This window comes from Schistocerca gregaria, chromosome X, assembly GCF_023897955.1.
Source record: "Schistocerca gregaria isolate iqSchGreg1 chromosome X, iqSchGreg1.2, whole genome shotgun sequence".
Classification (NCBI taxonomy): domain Eukaryota; kingdom Metazoa; phylum Arthropoda; class Insecta; order Orthoptera; family Acrididae; genus Schistocerca; species Schistocerca gregaria.
In genome coordinates, this window is record NC_064931.1 from 167,517,665 (window position 1) to 167,538,975 (window position 21,311).

General features: G+C 44.5%; 1 protein-coding gene and 1 non-coding gene across 2 annotated transcripts in view; both read right to left on the reverse strand.

The window, feature by feature from the left end:
* The window catches only part of LOC126299272 (lysosomal acid phosphatase-like), a 154,345-nt gene that overhangs the window by 124,949 nt on the left and 8,085 nt on the right, over nucleotides 1–21,311 (reverse strand). The gene's annotated exons all lie outside the window — the stretch shown is intronic.
* Nucleotides 19,957–20,031, reverse strand: Trnal-caa (transfer RNA leucine (anticodon CAA)). Its single transcript has one exon. It is a non-coding gene; the product is annotated as a tRNA-Leu (tRNA).

Here is a 21,311-nt window from a genome sequence, read left to right on the forward strand (position 1 = left end):
ACCGACTAGAACTTTTTGTCTAAGTCGTCTGATATCTTCCTATAGTCACTCAACTGCGACACGTTACCGGATACTTCAGCGTCATCAGCAAGCAATAGCAGATTGCTGCCCACCCTGTCCGCCAAATCATTTAGGTATACAGAGAACTGCAGCAGTCCTATCGCACTTCCATGGGGCTTTCCTGACGTTACCCTTGCCTCTGATGAACACTCGGTGGCAAGGACAACTTACTGGGTTGTATTACACTCCTGCAAATGGAAAAAAGAACACATTGACACCGGTGTGTCAGAACCACCATACTTGCTCCGGACACTGCGAGAGGGCTGTACAAGCAATGATCACACGCACGGCACAGCGGACACACCAGGAACCGCGGTGTTGGCCGTCGAATGGCGCTAGCTGCACAGCATTTGTGCACCGCCGCCGTCAGTGTCAGCCAGTTTGCCGTGGCATACGGAGCTCCATCGCAGTCTTTAACACTGGTAGCATGCCGCGACAGCGTGGACGTGAACCGTATGTGCAGTTGACGGACTTTGAGCGAGGGCGTATAGTGGGCATGCGGGAGGCCGGGTGGACGTACCGCCGAATTGCTCAACACGTGGGGCGTGAGGTCTCCACAGTACATCGATGTTGTCGCCAGTGGTCGGCGGAAGGTGCATGTGCCCGTCGACCTGGGACCGGACCGCAGCGACGCACGGATGCACGCCAAGACCGTAGGATTCTACGCAGTGCCGTAGGGGACCGCACCGCCACTTCCCAGCGAATTAGGGACACTGTTGCTCCTGGGGTATCGGCGAGGACCATTCGCAGCCGTCTCCATGAAGCTGGGCTACGGTCCCGCACACCGTTAGGCCGACTTCCGCTCACGCCCCAACATCGTCCAGCCCGCCTCCAGTGGTGTCGCGACAGGCGTGAATGGAGGGACGAATGGAGACGTGTCGTCTTCAGCGATGAGAGTCGCTTCTGCTTTGGTGCCAATGATGGTCGTATGCGTGTTTGGCGCCGTGCAGGTGAGCGCCACAATCAGGACTGCATACGACCGAGGCACACAGGGCCAACACCCGGCATCATGGTGTGGGGAGCGATCTCCTACACTGGCCGTACACCTCTGGTGATCGTCGAGGGGACACTAAATAGTGCACGGTACATCCAAACCGTCATCGAACCCATCGTTCTACCATTCCTAGACCGGCAAGGGAACTTGCTCTTCCAACAGGACAATGCACGTCCGCATGTATCCCGTGCCACCCAACGTGCTCTAGAAGGTGTAAGTCAACTACCCTGGCCAGTACGATCTCCGGATCTGTCCCCCATTGAGCATGTTTGGGACTGGATGAAGCGTCGTCTCACGCGGTCTGCACGTCCAGCACGAACGCTGGTCCAACTGAGGCGCCAGGTGGAAATGGCATGGCAAGCCGTTCCACAGGACTACATTCAGCATCTCTACGATCGTCTCCATGGGAGAATAGCAGCCTGCATTGCTGCGAAAGGTGGATATACACTGTATTAGTGCCGACATTGTGCATGCTCTGTTGCCTGTGTCTATGTGCCTGTGGTTCTGTCAGTGTGATCATGTGATGTATCTGACCCCAGGAATGTGTCAATAAAGTTTCCCCTTCCTGGGACAATGAATTCACGGTGTTCTTATTTCAATTTCCAGCAGTGTATTTAAGAAGTCTTCGAGACACATATCTGTGAATTTATTCCGTAAGCTCGTACCTTCGTTGAAACCGTGCAATGAGGCAAGGTGTCAAACGCCTTCCGGAAATCTAAAAAATGGCATCTGCCTATTGCCCTTCATCCATAGTTCGCAGTATACCATATGAGAAAAGGGCAACCTGAGTTTCGCAAGAGCGATGCTTTCCAACACCATGGTGGTTTGTGGACATAAGCTTCTCAGTCGCAAGAAAGCTTATTGTATTCGAACTGAGGATATGTTTCAAGATTCTGTAGCAAACCGAAGTTAGGCGTATTGGTCTGTAATGTTGCGGGTCGGTTCTTCTACTCTTCTTATTTACGAGAGTCACCTGCGCTTCTTTCCAGTCGCTTTGGACTTTGTGCTGGGCGGGAGATTCACGATCAATGTAGACTAGGCAAGGGCCTAATGCCTTAGAGTGCACTTTGTAAAACCGAACTGTGATTCCATCCGGACGTGACGATTTATTTGCTTTCCGATCTTTCAGTTGTTTCTCTACGGCAGGGATGCTTGTTATTATGTCGTCCTTACTGGAGTCAGTCCGATGGTCAAATGACGGTATGTTCGTACGATTTTCCTGTATGAACGATTTCTTGAACGTGAAATTCACACACACAAATACCTATCCATATTCCTTTGTGTCACTGTTAACGTACAACTAATACTACTGGTAAAAGACACCTGAGACCTAATCTAGCCGTACTGAATGTTAGTTTCAGGGCGAAGAGTAAAGTCGGGATTACTGTTTTCAACAGCAAGCACCGTGAGTGGATGGGATAAGTTTGTCCCAAGCAAGACATACAGGGCGTATCATCGACATTGCACTGTGACTCTTCCAGCTTTCCCGGCGGGTGCGCTGTAAATAGTCTGTACGGGTTTGCCGCCGAATCACGTGCAAATTCCACTATATTTCCTCCGAGCAACTGCCCCACATCTTCATGTGGTTCAACCTTGCTGGTGGCTCGGTACGACTGACGGTAGCAGCACGTATACGCCCCGTTTCTAGAACACACGCACGAAGAGTGCGCAGGCGCGGAAATCGCGCATGGGCTATGATTTGCACTTAGATGGTGCCATATTCAAACTCCCTCTGCTGAAAATCGCAGAGCGGCTCTCCTGCGCGTGCGCTGATCGCTGCGTTTGCCAACATTGGGGCCAGACGTTACTCACCAACGGCCGCAGTAGACCAATGCTATGGCGAGCCTGTTATCTAATAATATTGATTTTCGTGTCGTGATTTAATAGCAGCCAATGCAGGGTTCCAGGCTGTGCTCAGATGAAATCACGCATCCTTGTTGATAAGATTATCGGCTGTGCGGATGTGTATTACTTCCTTAATAACGCAATCCCAGAAAGATGATGCCGGGGATGAAGCTTCCGTCTTTTCATAAATCATCCGATGTCCCGTAGTCAGACAGTGTTCCGTAATTGCCTACTTTTCCGGTTGGCGAAGGCGTGTATGACGCTGATGTTCATTGCAGCGTTCTTCTACTGTGCAGCATGTCTGGCCTATATACGCTGTCCCACAATGACAAGGAATCTTGGACACACCATATTTCCTCAGGCCAAGGTCATCTGTAACCGAACCTGACAGGTTTATCAGTTTTACAGATAGTTGAAAAACACAATTCCATATCTTCGGAGGACTCTTCCGATTCTTGAGGACATTGCACCAAAATACGGCTAAAAGAACAAAGTGTTGCTTGTCTTCGTGTCTTCATTCTGCTCCATAGATTGAAATCGCCTGGGCCTAAATGCATTACGTATCTCTCTCAGAACAACCGTTTTGTCGGAACAAATTTCGCTGCCATACGGTAATTACAGCCCGTACTGGACTTCCGAGAGCAGCTGCACTTTAATTATAACTACCTGGTACTACCTGCATTGGTGCGGGATTTCATGATGAAAATATTGTTCTCTAACCGCAGGCGAGACTTTTTCGACAAGCAGCATGTCAAGTTTATGGTTCAAATGGCTCTAAGCACTATGGGACTTAACATCTGAGGTCATCAATCCCCTAGAACTTAGAACTACTTAAACCTAACTAACCTAAGGACATCACACACATCCATGCCCGAGGCAGGATTCGAACCTGCGACAGGAGCGGTCGCGCGGTTCCAGACTGCAGCGCCTAGAACCGCTCGTCCACCCCAGACTTCAAAGATGAATACACTAAGCAGATTCAGAAAAATGTAGGTTGCTTGTAGATGAAGAAGCTTGCGCAGGATAGAGTAGCATGGAGAGCTGCATCAAACCAGTCTCTGGGCTGGCTGACGACGACGACGACGGCACGCAGTTGAACTTCGTTTCTAGGATACCCGAGGTTGTTAAGACACTAACCTTGTTCCGCATATTTTCAGTACCGTGGGTAGACCAGAATTTAGGGCGTGCGTGGTGTTCTCCACGATAAGCGTGATGGCAACAGTCTTCAATAAGCGCAACACGTAAACCATTTGCAGCGGTCGAAGAGTCGCGCAACGTTTCAGCGAACGTAACACGGAAACGTAAGTTGGTAGACCTGCCACACGTCTCCACAGGGTACTATAATTTTTAAACACAAACAGCAACTGGAAAAATTGTATCCAAAACTATATGTAGCACTATAGTTTATCGTTATACTTTGCGCTGGATTTAAATTCCCGTTTCAATATTCGGAGAACTTTTCCGATATTTTTCGAACAGTTTTAGTGCTACTGTGATAAATCATTTCTTAAAGTCAATGTTTAGTAAAGGGTTTGGAACTGTTTCGACCCTCTATTGATAAATCCGAATTGTTTCTAACACCACAGGGCTTCACTAGGCATGGTACTGTTGGAGGTGGCACCTCGTTGCTTTCCTCCGAGCTTTGAACTCACTTAACCAGCCACTTATAGTGGAACCTACTGTTTAACATGTACGGCGCAACTCGGAATTTTACATATCGACAAACACTGCCAGAGGTAAAAAAGTGACGGTTATCAATCCTAGGACTGACCAGGGCTTTCCTTATTGGTACTTAGAAGGGAAACTCTCCATCGCAGCCCCATCAGGTCTAATGTTAAGACGGCCCAGAGGATAGCCCGTCAAAAACTGAATACAGATCAAGCATGAAAACAGAATGGATGTATAGTGAACTGTGAAAAAAAGCAAAATGGAAACTGTGGACGGTCCAAGGTTAACGAGTGGAACACCGAGCGAGGTGGAACAGCCACTGCGCCGTGGTTAAGTGATAACGATGATTGACTGTAAAGCAGTCAAGCTGAGTTCAAAACTCGCCCGTGCAATTTTTTTTAAATTTCTTTTTTCCACAACACTATGAACTGTCTGTCCGGTGACTGAAACGTTTGTTCTCTTTATGTAGTCTTGGCAGTTGTCACTCTTTAAATTCGTTGTAGAATATGAGTTATGTAGTAAGAATGCATTACCGACTTAAGTAAATAAGATGAATAGTTGGAGCAGGCAGAATACCGCATAAACGTCTCACAGAAATGAAAACAACACACAAATGTGTGTGAACTGTGTTACAATAAGGGAATGCAGGAGTCAAAACTTCCAAAACGGAACGAAATTTCAAAAACGTTAAAAATATATGTTTTGATCGAGCACAGAGAAATCAAAATGGCTCTGAGCACTATGGGACTTAACGTCTGAGGTCATCAGTCCCCTAGCACTTAAAACTACTTAAACCTAACTAACCTAAGGACATCACACACATCCATGCCCGAGGCAGGATTCGAACCTGCGACCGTAGCGGTCTCCCGGTTCCAGACTGTAGCGCCGAGCACAGAGAAACACTGATTGTGGAACTGTTATATTCATGTGCTGAAGCTTATCTGACAGACTATTATGTTTTCATCGTTTTCTTGGGAATGATCTCATTCACATTCGTATCAGCCGGCCGCTGGTGGCCGAGCGGTTCTAGGCGCTTCAGTCTGGAACCGCGCGACCGCTATAGTCGCAGGTTCGAATCCTGCCTCGGGCATGGATGTGTGTGATGTTCTTAGGTTAGTTTGGTTTAAGTAGCTCTAACTTCTAGGCGACTGATGACCTCAGATGTTAAGTCCCATAGTGCTCAGAGCCATTTGAACCGCATTCATATCATCATTTTCTTTGGGTCTTTGTCCTGCTCCTACATGGGGTCGGCCTTGTAACCACCCAAAAAAAAAAAAAAACCGGGACGGAATTTCTACACCCCAGCTGTCTGTGTCGAGTGTAAGCCATGAAATAGTGCGAACGCTTTCAAATGTCTACGAGTCGTGCAACTGAGGCGGAAGGTGGGGACCAGCCCGCTATTCACTTAGTGGAATGTGGAAAACCGCCTAAAAACCACATCCAGGCTGGCTGGCATACCGGCCTTCGTCCTTAATCTGGTGGGCGTGTTAGATCCGGGGACGGCGCGCCTACCCGAGTGCAGCTACACTGGTGGGTGCAGATTCACATTCATATAAACACCTAAAACAGAAAAGGAGGCATATCTCACTCACCAAGCGTACAAATTAGGTGCGTCGGTGAGAGTTCCCTGTCATATGACATGTACTGTCACTAATGTCGTGTATGACACATCAAACATGTTTTCCGGTGGATTTGGGTGATTTGTCACCTTGTCATCAAACGTTTGCGGTTCCCATTCGAAAGCTAATCGAGTATTGCGCGGAATGAACTTTCATTATAGGTCCCTTCCTTACATCTCGCAAACGGACGTTACGGCATGACACAGCCACAAATTTGAATGCAGCGATAAAAAGGAAAAAGAAAAAAAAATTGGCACGAGAGAGCTTTGAACATGGCTCGTGCACTTTGGAGTCCAAGACCGTGACCACTTAGCCACGACGACGTAGCTCTTACACACTGCTCATGTTGCACTTCTTGTGCTTGGACCGTTCAGTGTTTCTATTTTGCCTTTTATTCATAGTTCAGCACACCTACTTCCTGTTTTCATGCTTAATCTCAGTTCAGTTGTTGACGGACTGTCCACTGGGTCCTTGTACCACTAAATCTTAGGTGTGTTCGATGGGGAATTTCCCTTGCTAGATCCGGTCTGTCACTTGGAACATTTTTTATACATTAGTTTAGAATTTCCCTCATTTATTTCAGCGATGAGGTGATTAAAGTACATAATTCTATGGTATCAGAATACCCCCTCAAGTCTTTAGATACAAATAAGTGATGAACAAAAACAGGTGGTTGTTTTTTGATTCTCCTCACAGATGTGATATTTGGCATTTGGAACGTTCAAAATGGCTCTGAGCACTATGGGACTTAACTTCTGAGGTCATCAGTCCCCTAGAACTTAGAACTACTTAAACCTAACTAACCTATGGACATCACACAATCCATGCCCGAGGCAGGATTCGAACCTGCGACCACCCCTGTCGCGCAGTTCCAAACTGTAGCTCCTAGAACCGCTCGGCCAATCCAGTCGGCGGCACTTGGAACGTTTGCATTTTAAATCTTCGTTTGTCTTTTGCAGGCAAGTGCTCTACCGGCTTAAATGCCCAGGCCCGAGCGAGAACCACCTTCACAGCTTTACTTCCCAGAACAACACGCCATTTTAATATGTCAGGAAGTTTCAAATCATGAAAATTAATTCTCCAAGGGATATATTATTTCTCTCTGCGAGAACTGGACACCTCGCTAGGCTGTGTGGATTATTTTGCATGTAATGGACTGCAGGTAGCGAAAGGTTATCTACAGCTTTTACAGAAACCAGAATGCAGCTACGGTGCGAAGGATACACAAGGGAAGCAGTTATTGAGAAAGGGGGGGGGGGGAGGGGAGACGTAATTATTGTCGCTTATCCCCAATGTTATTCACTCTCTGTATTTAGTTAGCAGTAAATGAAATGCAAGAGAAATCTGGAAGAGAGTTCGCGGAAATGGTATGTACGTATGGCATCTGGCCAGGAGTCCCATCTGGGATTGTCGGCCACCCAGTGTGAGTTTTTATTTGACGTCATTTCGGTGAGCTGCGCCTTGGTGGTCACACACACTTACACACACACACACACACACACACACACACACACACACACACACACACGAGCGGAAAAAATCCTAGACCTGGAGGGGAATCGAAACCTTAACCCAGCGATCGAGGATCAACGACGCTAACCTCAAGATTACGAGCTGCTGACAGGAAGAAGAAATAAATAGTGAATGCTTTCACGACCAGATGTCATAGTTGCTCATGAGTCATCCGGGTTGTAAGAGCGTGATTGAAGAAACATATCGGTTCCAGAAGTTTCTCTCACAGCTGCGCTGCACGTCTTCGGAGGTGCTCTTGGCAACACCGAGTCTTGCCGACTGCATGTCTACGAAGGAGGAAATGGAGACGTCTAACAGTGATACGAATGAAGATGACCCCGCTTACAAGGTATCGTCGATGGAGGGTGATGACGAAACGGCAAGACTTACCGTGGCCAGGAGCACCTTTGAAGATGTCCAGCGCGGCTCTGGACAAAACTTCAGGAACCGAAAAATTTCTTCGACCACGGACATACGGCAACTAAGAAATACACTAATCAGTAAAAACATTATGAGCACTGCCTACCGCGAGGTGGGGCCTGCATAGTGACGGTGTGTGCACGTGACGCGCTATGAAAAGTATGTAAGCGCAATGGAGACGGATGGGGACAACCCCGCGATTATATGGGATGCAAATGGGGAAAACGACTGAGATAAGCGACTTTGTCAAATGATACGTTATTATTACGCAAAGCCTGTGAACAAGTATCTCGCAAACGGCGAAGTTGGTCGAATGCTAACGTGTTACTATCGTGAGCATCTACAGGACGAAGTAGGCGGACAGTGAAACTACCACCAGAGCTAAGTGATCGGATGCCCTCGACGCTCCATATTATGTGGGATTCGGAGGCTTGGCTGCTCTGTAAAGTAGGATAGATGGTGATCTGCGGCACCTCTTCCGAAAGAACACAATGGTGGAGCACGCCGTTCATCGTACGTTGTTGAACACGAAGCTCCGCAGCAGATTATCCCTGTGTGTTCACATGTTGACACAACGGCCTCGTCAGTTACGATTACAGTGGGCCGGGGACCATCGGGAGTCGACCGTCGATCAATGTAAACGTGTCGGGTCTTCGGATGAATCACATTTTTGGTGCAGTAGGTCGATGATAGTCTCCGTAAACGCCGTCACCGAGGTGAACGGCAGCTCGAAACGAGCAGCGCGCCACGCACGCAAGCTGGTGGCAGCGGTATTATGCTATGGGAGACATTCTCTTGCACTTCCATGGGACCTGTGGTAGTAATAGGAGACATGCTGTCAGCTGCGAGCCACCTGTATGGCTTCTCGCTTGATGTCTTCCCCTACTGCGATGTCATTTTCAGCAGTATAACTGTCCGTGTCTCGGAGCCAGAACCGTGATATAGTGGTTTGAGGACCTCTATAGTGAACTTACGTTGATGTCTCGGCGACCAAATTCACCTGATATAAATCCTATGCAACCCATCTCCGTGTACGTGAATCAGCGGTCCGTTATTTACACGAATTATGTGACCTGTACATAGACATATAATGCCACATACCTCCACTAGCCTACCAACAAACTGTCGGATCCGTGATACGCAGAATCAGTTATCCATTTCGCTCCAAAAACGAACAAACAAGCTATTAAGCAGCAAGTCATATTGTTTTAGCTCGTCAGTATAAATAATACGAAGTTTGTCGATGACATTGCAATTCAGTCAAACAGGGTAAAGGACTTGGGAGATCAGTTGGATGGAATGGGTTCTATCTTGAAAAAGAGGTTACAAGATAAACATCAGCAGAAATAAAACAAGGGTAGTAAAATGTAAGCAAATCAACTCATGTCATGCCCAAGGAATTTAGTTAGGAAACGAGAAAACGTAAGCAGTAAACGAGTTTTACTGTTTTTGGAGTAAGTTGACTGCCGATGGTCAAAGTGGAAAAGATATCAAAGGCACACTGGCTAGAGGAAGATGATAATTTCTGAAAGAGATAAATATCTTAATATCTAACACAAATGTATTATAAACTATTTTTTGAGAGAATTTGAAATTGGCAACATTTTACGGAAGCTAAACGTGTACGACAAACAGCACATGAAGAAGGGAATAAAAGCTTCTGAAATGGGGAGCTAGCGAAGAATGCTGATGGGTAGTTCGGGTAACTAATCAAGAGGTACCAAATCTAATTTGGGAGGAAAGAAATTTATGGCGTAATTTGACTAAGAGAAGAGATCGGTTGACGGGATACATCCCGAGACTTCAAGCAACCATGCCGCGCGGCATAGCTGTGCGGTCTGCGGCGCCTTGCCACGGTTAGCGCGGCTTCCCCCGTCGGAAGTTCGAGTCATCCCTCGGAGCACCAAACAAATTGAAGCAATCATGGTTCAAATGGCTCTGAGCACTATGGGACTTAACTTCTGAGGTCATCAGTCCCCTAGAACTTAGAACTACTTAAACCTAACTTACCTAAGGACATCACAAACATCCATGCTCGAGGCAGGATTCGAACCCGCGACCGTAGCGGTAGCGCGGTTCCAGACCGCAGCACCTCGAACCGCTCGGCCACCAAGTTGGTAATGGAGGGGAGTATGCAGTGGGAGACCAATGCCTGGGTGCAGCAAACAGTTTGAAATTGGTGTAGGTTGGATTAGTTACTCAGAGACGAAGAGGCTTGCACAGAACCGACTAACGTGGAGGGCTCTAGCTACAGATTGAAGACCAGAACAACAACAACAACAACAACAACAAATGTACAAAGTGTGGTGGAAACTACTTTGAAATAAAGGAGGAAATGTTGAAATTTAATTTCCCGTTGACCGAATGAATCATTAGAGATGGAGCGCTTGCTTAGTTGGACAATGGTGCGGAAGAAACCCTTCCTGATTTTTTCTTACGTAAATTAAGCAATCATCAGAAAACAGTCAGATGGCGGGTGAGTCACAACCACTGCCCCAAATAGCTCACAACTTGAGTTGTAAAACTACGTAGTATATCGAAAGTAAGTGTAGACTACGGTAGTATTACTAATAACCTCGGTCAGTTAAGCCCACACCCGCATCACATGTATCATCGGTGTGTAGCATACCTAATGGGCTTTACCTCATATCGATCGCTTTGTTTACGTCAGTGCATTACTAGACTCCCCTCGAAACCATAAGTGTTGAACCTCCTAAAAACGGATTGACGATATATTAAGGGCCATGTACAGTAATACAACAAACATTTTTTTTTCTTCTTATTTAACCTCCTGTCTGTTACTTTAAAATAAACACAATTTATAGCGAAATCGAAACTGTCAGTGTTTAATTCAGTTGCCGGCCGGAGTGGCCGTGCGGGTCTAGGCTCTATAGTCTGGAACCGAGCGACCGCTACGATCGCAGGTTCGAATCCTGCCTCGGGCATGGATGTGTGTGATGCCCTTATGTTAGTTAGGTTTAATTAGTTCTAAGTTCTGGGCGACTGATGACCTCAGAAGTTAAGTCGCATAGTGCCCAGAGCAGTTTGAACCATTTTATTTAATTCAGTTTTTATTCGAAAATTATTGATTTGTAGTGCGAAACAGAGTGAATGGTCTCTGTTGGATACCTGTCATGTTAATTTTTTAAAACTGTTGTCATTTACGGCATACATTCCACTTCTAAATTTACTGTGGTGTTTCTGACTATCTGGGAGAAGACTGAGCAGTGGAACGTTCTGGGAGGAGACTGAGCAGTGGGACGTTTTACTTTTACACATAATCAAGAACGATCTGTCTCATTACTACACTTTAAAACACAGTTTATATGTAATTCATGTCACACAGTCTCATACGGAACCTACATCCGCTTTCTTTTATATACTGTATGTGATAAGATATTGTCATCTCCCTTCCCTTCTGTGTGAAAGGATGAATGAGCAATTGTATTTCTAGTTGCATGCATGATGGTGGCAGACAAGCCTGTCTGCTAGAGAACACTAGGACCAACGTCGGAACAGGTAGCTACGCTTTCTAAAAGCAAAGAGGTTTCTATTCTTAGTATGGTCCTGTCCGTCCCTTGTCATGTTGGTATAGGAAGCTGCCTCTCTGGTCACTTCCGTTTGTATCTGTTAAGCACCCTCGGTAGGGGCCCAGGCAGTCTGTCCGCAGCGAGCGTCTGAAGTGGTAAGACCTCCGGCTAAGCCGTCTCTGCTAAGGCCATAGGACAATGGATTTCTTAAGTTCAGCCTAACTGAAAATTTAGTCACCTTTATTTCAGGTATAGATCTAAAACATCTAATGTTATCTTAAATTGCAATACAGTGTAATTCGAGTCTGAAGTTCAGAATATCTTCCAGTCGTTGCTTTGTCACTACTTTGTGAGTAAAGTGGAACCACGTGTGGATGATCCGTAACTGTAAGATCATCAATCTTAAATGTGAATGTGCGTGAGATTATAACGTCTCGTCTTGACAATTTTTTTTCAATATAGTAACTTTTCTTTATGCTCAACCCACGTTGGGTGTACTTTGTGAGACCAGTACCACGTGCTTATACAATTGTTTGACCAATCAGGTTAATAGTAAGACGATAGGAACCAGTTCGAGGTTTTTCTTTTATAATTTGTGTTTCGATGTAATTTATTTTAATTATCAAAATTATTCTGGAGTTACACTCTTTGTGTAAACCAAGTTGACCACGTGAAGCATGTAGTGTAATCATCAAAGTAGCCCTCAGCTATTCTTTCCGGCAAGATTTCACAGAGAGTTAGTACGAATTTAGTATACCAGTGTGTGGTAATTTCGTGACGGACAGAATTGCGCTACGAACGTAACTTCTTTGGGTGGAAATTGAATCGGTTGGTTGCAGTTAATTTCCTCTTGCATATGTTTCAACGTTCTTCATGTGTTATTTTATGAATGCAGTGTTGTATGCAGTCTCCCAATCTTGGCTCCATATTTGATGTGTTCCGTAAGATTAGAAACTCACTTTTTCACAATCCTAAATAACGTACCAGTTTAGTTATGAGTCAAGTTTAATATGCTGAAATTTTAACGGAACAATGATCAATGTTAAAATAAATGTCCAAATATAAACTGATTTATTTCTTTTTATTTAAATTGTCTTTATATATATACACTCCTGGAAATTGAAATAAGAACACCGTGAATTCATTGTCCCAGGAAGGGGAAACTTTATTGACACATTCCTGGGGTCAGATACATCACATGATCACACTGACAGAACCACAGGCACATAGACACAGGCAACAGAGCATGCACAATGTCGGCACTAGTACAGTGTATATCCACCTTTCGGAGCAATGCAGACTGCTATTCTCCCATGGAGACGATCGTAGAGATGCTGGATGTAGTCCTGTGGAACGGCTTGCCATGCCATTTCCACCAGGTGCCTCAGTTGGACCAGCGTTCGTGCTGGACGTGCAGACCGCGTGAGACGACGCTTCATCCAGTCCCAAACATGCTCAATGGGGGACAGATCCGGAGATCTTGCTGGCCAGGGTAGTTGACTTACACCTTCTAGAGCACGTTGGATGGCACGGGATACATGCGGACGTGCATTGTCCTGTTGGAACAGCAAGTTCCTTTGCCGGTCTAGGAGTGGTAGAACGATGGGTTCGATGACGGTTTGGATGTACCGTTCACTATTCAGTGTCCTCTCGACGATCACAAGAGGTGTACGGCCAGTGTAGGAGATCGCTCCCCACATCATGATGCCGGGTGTTGGCCCTGTGTGCCTCGGTCGTATGCAGTCCTGATTGTGGCGCTCACCTGCACGGCGCCAAACACGCATACGACCATCATTGGCACCAAGGCAAAAGCGACTCTCATCGCTGAAGACGACACGTCTCCATTCGTCCCTCCATTCACGCCTGTCGCGACACTACTGGAGGCGGGCTGCACGATGTTGGGGCGTGAGCGGAAGACGGCCTAACGGTGTGCGGGACCGTAGCCCAGCTTCATGGAGACGGTTGCGAATGGTCCTCGCCGATACCCCAGGAGCAACAGTGTCCCTAATTTGCTGGGAAGTGGCGGTGCGGTCCCCTATGGCACTGCGTAGGATCCTACGGTCTTGGCGTGCATCCTTGCGTCGCTGCGGTCCGGTCCCAGGTCGACGGGCACGTGCACCTTCCTCCGACCACTGGCGACAACATCTATGTACTGTGGAGACCTCACGCCCCACGTGTTGAGCAATTCGGCGGTACGTCCACCCGGCCTCCCGCGTGCCCAATATACGCCCTCCCTCAAAGTCCGTCAACTGCACATACGGTCCACGTCCACGCTGTCGCGGCATGCTACCAGTGTTAAAGACTGCGATGGAGCTCCGTATGCCACGGCAAACTGGCTGACACTGACGGCGGCGGTGCACAAATGCTGCGCAGCTAGCGCCATTCGACGGCCAACAACGCGGTTCCTGGTGTGTCCGCTGTGCCGTGCGTATGATCATTGCTTGTACAGCCCTCTCGCAGTGTCTGGAGCAAGTATGGTGGGTCTGACACACCGGTGTCAATGTGTTCTTTTTTCCATTTCCAGGAGTGTATATCAACTGTTATCGTAAGATGACTACTAAAAGATTATAATTAATGTTAGTCTAGTTGGGAATTTGGTAAGCTAGACTGGATACCTGGTGAAACAGTTGCTCAGTAATGCAAGGTTAACTTCCCCAGATACCTCACAGCTTTTAACCCGCTTTTATTGTCTTGAATATCAGCACCGCTTTCAGAACAAATTAATGCATCAACATTACAAGAGGGATGATGATGTAAAAATAAAATAACAATTCAGGTTTATGACAGTGCAAGAAAATGCATTTTCTTCAAAAGAAGAGAAAATTGAAAGAAGACAGCAAAACAAAAATACGAGGGCTATTCGGAAAAAAAGGAATGATATGTCGCGAAATGGAAACCAGAGTGAAAATCAAAACTGTTTTATTTGTAACAGTTAGCTACAACTTCCAGCTACTTATATTCATAGTCGCCGATCCGACAGACGTTTGTTGTAGCGTTGTACCAACTTTTCAATAACCCCGTTATAGAAGGCAGCCGCCAGAGCTTTCCCCCAATTCTCTACGCTGGCCTACAGCTCGTCGTCTGTGCCAAAATGTTGTCTTCATAACAGCGGTTCATGTGAGCAGAGACAATTACGGGCTGTATTGTGGGTAATAAAACATTTCCAGTTGAAAACGATGAAGGAGCATCTTTATTGACCCTTCAGAATACAGCTGAGAATTGTTTTTAAGAAGAAAATGCACGAAAGTTATCTAATGTTGGCTGCACAGCTTCAGGCGGAATTTCTCACGAGTCCCTCGTATCTGGCGGAAGGCACTATTGTTCTAGGTATCTTTATGTGCTCCCTGTGTACTCAGAACTAAAAAGAACGACGTAATGCGATCGACGGCCATACTACAGACACTGCCCTACACATCTGTGCAAAACTACATCAGATTTCCACTGTGGTTTCCATTTTGCGACCGATCGTTTCTTGCTTTCCGAATAACCCTCGTATATCAATCATCGCTTCAATACTTCGTCAAGTTTACATACAACATGTTACTGTTATTTATAAACAACTTTCGTATTTATAAATAATTACAAACTTTTGCCTTTGATCATTGTAAAGGACATTATACTAAGTAAAAACTATAATAATTATAATGATCTTTATGCATATGCATGTAAACTGGGTTTGCATCAAAATTAATTGCTTTGGTTGCATAAGAGAGCAGACGTTACACACGCTTAACTAATTTTTAATACTTATAAAATGCAATTTATATTCTGTAAAGATATAAAGTACACATTGGGCCAACAGTGAATGATGTGCGGTTCTAATTATGCGTAAAACAAACAACCAAAAAAATAAAAAGTCGTCGGCTCCCAGTTCCTGTCTTAATTATGAATTTGTTTTTTTCCCGTACGATTGCTACCAGTAATCTCACCATTTACTACGTCATTTATATGCTGTAGTAAAACTACCGAAACTTCACTTCAGTAGAGCGCAATTCTACTCACAACTATTGTGAAACACTGAATTAATTAAAGTTGTACTGAAAAGTCGTAGTAGTGACCATTGTACTTAAGAACGAACAGTGTTTATGTCACGCATATACAGAAAGTGGAAGCCTCGTGTTTTCCTGTGACGTTCGTATTAGCTTCATGTAACTGCAGCTGCTATCTAAACCATTTCCTCCTAAGTGAATAGAACTTAAGAGCGTGTGTAAACCGCCCTCGAGGAGCTGTGCGCGGCTTTCTTTACCTGCTAAAAACTGGTACCGCTTCTGTTCGTAAAACTGCGAACAACTTATTTGTTTTTCGCTGTGGCTTTTATTCGCCCTGAAAATGCGTACAGCGAAATAAATACCTTCTGACTTTAACATTGCTATCTTAGGCAAACAGTCGAAAACAGATGGAAGTTAACTTGGTGATGGCGGAAAATTTCCCTTTAGTTCAGGGAACTGTGTATCAAAATGGACGATTATTGATCTAGCATTCTGTTTAATAATCGAGGCCAAAACATTTATTTCAATCTGCATTTTCCTAGGGTCAGTAGAGCACGGCAACATGAAAGGTGACAGAACAAGAGGCGGTTGTTCGCTATAGCGGCAGTGTGTTGCTAAAGATGCAAAACACACAAAGGTTATTAAATTTTTAAGACAATGTACATTGAGAGAAGACGTACAACTTTCCCCAGACATGCATATCTGACAAAACAGGCAGACGATATCTGGGTCAATTCCTTTCTACAAAATACAAGTTTTCTCTCTCTCATGCCTAATTGTACAGCTTCAAAGAAATTTTATGAAATATGACTCAAAAATTTTTTCGCGTAGGTCTGATGATGTGAATTTCATCATTATTCCAGTTAACACTTGTTTGAAACGCAAATCCAAACAATTTTTTTTCTGGACATGCAAGATTTAACTAGTATGTTGGATCTTGCAGCTATACTAACGTTATATATAATCATTTGTGAGTACGACAGCTACCACAGGTCATGGATATACGAAGTGGTCCCTACCTCTGCCCACACTATATCAAACTATTCACTTTGCCAAAGAGACTGAATTTGAAAAATGACACGCAAATGGTGGCACACAAAAATAAGTAGCTTTCAACCGAAGAAAGAAGAACATAGAAAAGTCCCTAGGATGAAGATCGGCATATGTCTAATCGAGAAAGACAGCGGTCATTTTTTTGACCGAAAGAGTTGGCACGCTGGGCTCATTGGACTCGCATTCGGGAGGAAGACGGTTCAAATCCGCGTCCGATCATCCTGATTTAGGTTTTCCTTGATTTCCCTAAATCGCTTCAGGCAAATGCCGGGATGGTTCCTTTGAAAAGACACGGCTGACTTCCTTCACCATCCTTCCCTCATCCGATGACCTCGCTGTTTGGTCCCCTTCCCCAAATCAACCACCTAGCCACCATTTTTTTTTTGTAATTAAACATGAAGTCTTAACAACATTAATTACGTTTTACGGCCGGTTTCGAATGTTAACCGTTTGCAGGTTCTTTTTCATGTTTGTCAAATAGAGGGCGTATAATAATTAATGGCGTAAACGCAAACAGCTGAAAGTACACGATACTAGAAGCAAAAGTGTCTCAGTAAATATTGAGTTGAAAATGCATACCTTAAGATCTACAAGCAATTTTTCATCTTCGATACTGTGAAGCAAATCTCTTCTACTGCAATCTCTTTGCTTTCCATATTTTCGGAAGTGATAATATGGATCAAAGAAGAAAAAATGTCCAGTAAACATGTGCTCTAAAATGCATTCTTTAAAAGTTATGAGCACTTGTTCATCTTCGGTACTTTGGAATGCAACTCTTCTAATGGACAACTGATCATAGCTCTAAAGGTATGCATTTTAGAGCACATGTTTAATGGACTTTTTTCCTTGTTTGGTCCATATTATCACTTCCCAAAATATGGAAAACAAAGTGCTTGCAGTAGGAGAGATTCTCTTCACAGTATCGAAGACGAAAAATTGCTCGTAGGTCTTAAGGTACGCATTTTCGACCCTATGTTTAGTGAAGCTTTTTGCTTCTAGTATCGCGTACTTTCAACTGTATGCGTTTGCGCCGTTAATTATGATACACCTTGTATATACTGTCATTCCGCAGCTGCAAACTGTCGACGTCATACATTCATACAGCTGAATTGATACGTTAAAGATTTAACTAAAAGTGATATAGATCTGAAAATGACTTTTTACCTGCCGATACCAGTTATAAAAGTCATCACTATGATCATAACTATCAATAATCTTCAGCTACATCCGGCGTCTTCAATTTATTTTTATAAAGTCAAGGTGTGGTAGCAGAAACGGGGACACAGTGCCACTTTTTTAAATGCAGCTGTTACTATTTTAAAAACAAAAATTCATAGAAATATTGTCCAGATATAACCTGCGACTACTCCGGCGCTTCGAACTATAAACAATAAAACTGTTATTTCAATACAGAGATTGCTTAAAATTTGCAGGCATAGTTGTGACAACTTCTCATTCGAAATCTAAGCCACAAACAGTTTGTTATCACTTGATACGGGCGTAGTATACATTTGATAATTAGAGAACAGTATGAGGAATTTCGAAACAAATTTCAAATTTATTGTGAGAGTATTGCCCCAAAGCCGGCCGGTGTGGCCGTGCGGTTCTAGACGCTTCAGTCTGGAACAGCGTGACCGCTACGGTCGCAGGTTCGAATCCTGCCTCGGGCATGGATGTGTGTGATGTCCATAGATTAGTTAGGTTTAAGTATTTCTAAGTTCTAGGGGACTGATGACCACAGATGATAAGTCCCATTGTGCTCAGAACCATTTATTACCCCAAAATAAGGACGCAAAAAGTTGCGCAAAAATATGTATTGCCTATTTTTCCACCAAATCCGCTCTTTAGAAACCATTCTAAAAATCCGAAAACCGAATGTTTTGCAGCCTCCGCTTCACTACGAGGGCAAGGTAAAAATTTCTCCGCTTGGCGCAGAGGAGATGATGCTGATGTTATAAATTACGTTCTTGGTGTGTTGGTACGTATTTAGGAATCATTCAAGTCAAGTATTAGTCAGCAGAATTGTTTTAAAATAGTCGTCCAAGTTTAGTTCCAGTGGATACTCCGGAGCAGATTACGGCCAAAAAATCAGTCATTACTTTGAAGGATTTATCGAGAACAGAAATATAGTGCATCCCTAGAGTCATGGTGTAGAAATGAACCGTTGCTGTAGCTAACAGAAACGAAACGAAACGAAAGTTTGAAATTTGTCCTGCATTGGACAGTACTGCAAAAAGTTTCTGTACAATGCTGTTCAATGGTATGCGTGCGAAAATGATGCATCACAACGAGTCGTGTGACAACAGCATACCAGGTTACGTCAGTCTAAATGTGGGCGGTTCAGAGGAACGTTCATTATGCTCTGTGGCTTGGTAAATTCGAATCCGTAACCAATGTTCAACGTGAATGCTGTCGCGTGTACAACGAAGAGCCACCACATAGAAGTAACATTAATGGTTGGGATAAGCAGTTAAAGGATACCGACTGTTTGTTGGACAACCCCGTACTGGTAGGCCTCCAGTACGTGACGACTCTGTAAGAGCTATGTGGGATAACTACATAAGGAGCCCCACAAAATCAGTGCGTGCGTGTGCTCGAGAATTAGAATTAGACCTAAAAAATACTACACCTGCACGCTATCGAATCGACTGATAGACCCAAACGATTCGAGGTTGTTACAGATATGCTTAACGACTGTGATGAACCATTTATGAAGAAGATTGTGTTTAGGAAATGATGCTACATTTAATGTCTGTCGTTCTATTCATCGCTATAACATCAGAATATGGGCTTCTTAAAATCCTGGTGTCTATACTGAGTACGGACGTAAGACCCCTAAGGTGAAATGATGCATGATAAAATTGTACGTCCATTTTTATTTGCGGAGCAGACTGTGACGTCAGACAACTATCTTGTCATGTTGTAATTGCTTAGAGTGCCACAGTTCCCAGAAGGTGTCATCTTTCAATAACACAGCGCTCCTACACACTACACCATCAATGTTCGCGAGTTCCTGGATACAAAATTTCCTCAGCGGACGATAGAAAGGAGTGGTTTGAAGTCATGGCCACCACGATCCCTGGACCTAACACCGTAAGACTTTTACTTTTGGGGTTATTTGCACCAACGTATGTGAAGTGAACATATCAATGACATTAATCATTTGAAACAGAATCGCTGACGCTGTTCACTCTTTTACACCAGATGTCCTCGCACGTGAGTGAGAAGAACTAGAATATCGAAACTTCCAAGCAGATTAACACTGTGTGCCGGACCGAGATTCGAACTCGGGACCTTTGCCTTTTGTAGGCAAGTGCTCTACCGACTGAGCTATCCAAGCACAACTCACGACCCGCCCTGACAGCTTTAATTCAGCCAGTATCTCGTCTGCTACATTCCAAACTGCACAGAAGTTCTCCTGCGAAACTTGGACAAGGTGGGAGACGAGTTACTGGCGGAATTAAAGGTTTGATGACGGGCCGTGAGTCGTGCTTGGGCAGCTCAGTCGGTAGAGCACTTGTCCACGAAAGGTAAAGGTCCCGAGTTCGAGTCCAGCATCCGGCACACAGTGTTAATCTGCCAGGAAGTTCCGTATCAGCGCACACTCCACTGTAAAGTGAAAATTTCATTGTGGGAACTAGAATATCGTTTAGATGTGTGCAGGGCAACAAATGGAAGCCACATCGAACTGTGCTGAACAGCTATGCTTACTTCGAGTGTTTCTCTTTCATTTCGATCTTGTCTCATTCCTTTTCTGGAGCCGATTAACACTATGCTAAGTCTTCACAGTCACACAGTACACCAAAATTTGGCTTAGGCTTCTAGAGCATGGGTCCTCCATTAAAATGATTAAGAATTCAAACGTAGCCGCAGTTGTCTTTATGAGGATCCAAATGAGGTGGGGAGGGCGGGTTTTAAAAAAGCAATTTATGTTGGAGATATCAAGAAAGTGCACCAATCCGGTCTCAACAATTAAAGGTATTTTAAATAGCTGACGGTACAGGCATTTCAAACGATCTAGTTCGGCTTATTTTGCATGAGGAATTAACTATGATATAGCTTTGTGCAAGATGAATACCGCGTTAGTGGTATGTTGACCAAAAAACGAATTTATGAGCCATGTCTGGACTTTTTTTAACGAAATCCAACTGATTTAACACGTTTCACAACCCTTGGGCAAATTTTTAAGCTCATTCATGTTGTAACGCATAGTCTGCGCGTATGTGGCAGTTATAAAATGCAGTAAATGATGTACCCTCTGCGAGAGTGTCGATATTAAGTTTTCAATTTTGGAGTATTAATCCTCCATCTTTAGATAATTTAACGTGGATCAGTGCTAAATTTATTAAATGTTAGGAGCCGAAACCCGCATCTCTTCATTCATACAACTTCTTCCCTCCCCAGTCCAACCTCCATAAAAATCACAAGTTACGATCTTTGAAAACTTACACGATACCATGAGTTTTTTTTAACAAAACATTGTTCTGAAATTCAGGTTATTAAAACATACTTTAGAGCTCTGAGTTTGGTGTCAGTCATAAACGAAAGACACTCACCCAGAAAAAACCGAATTTATCTTCTGGAATTGAACCAAGGGTCACCAAGTTTGTAGCCAACGACG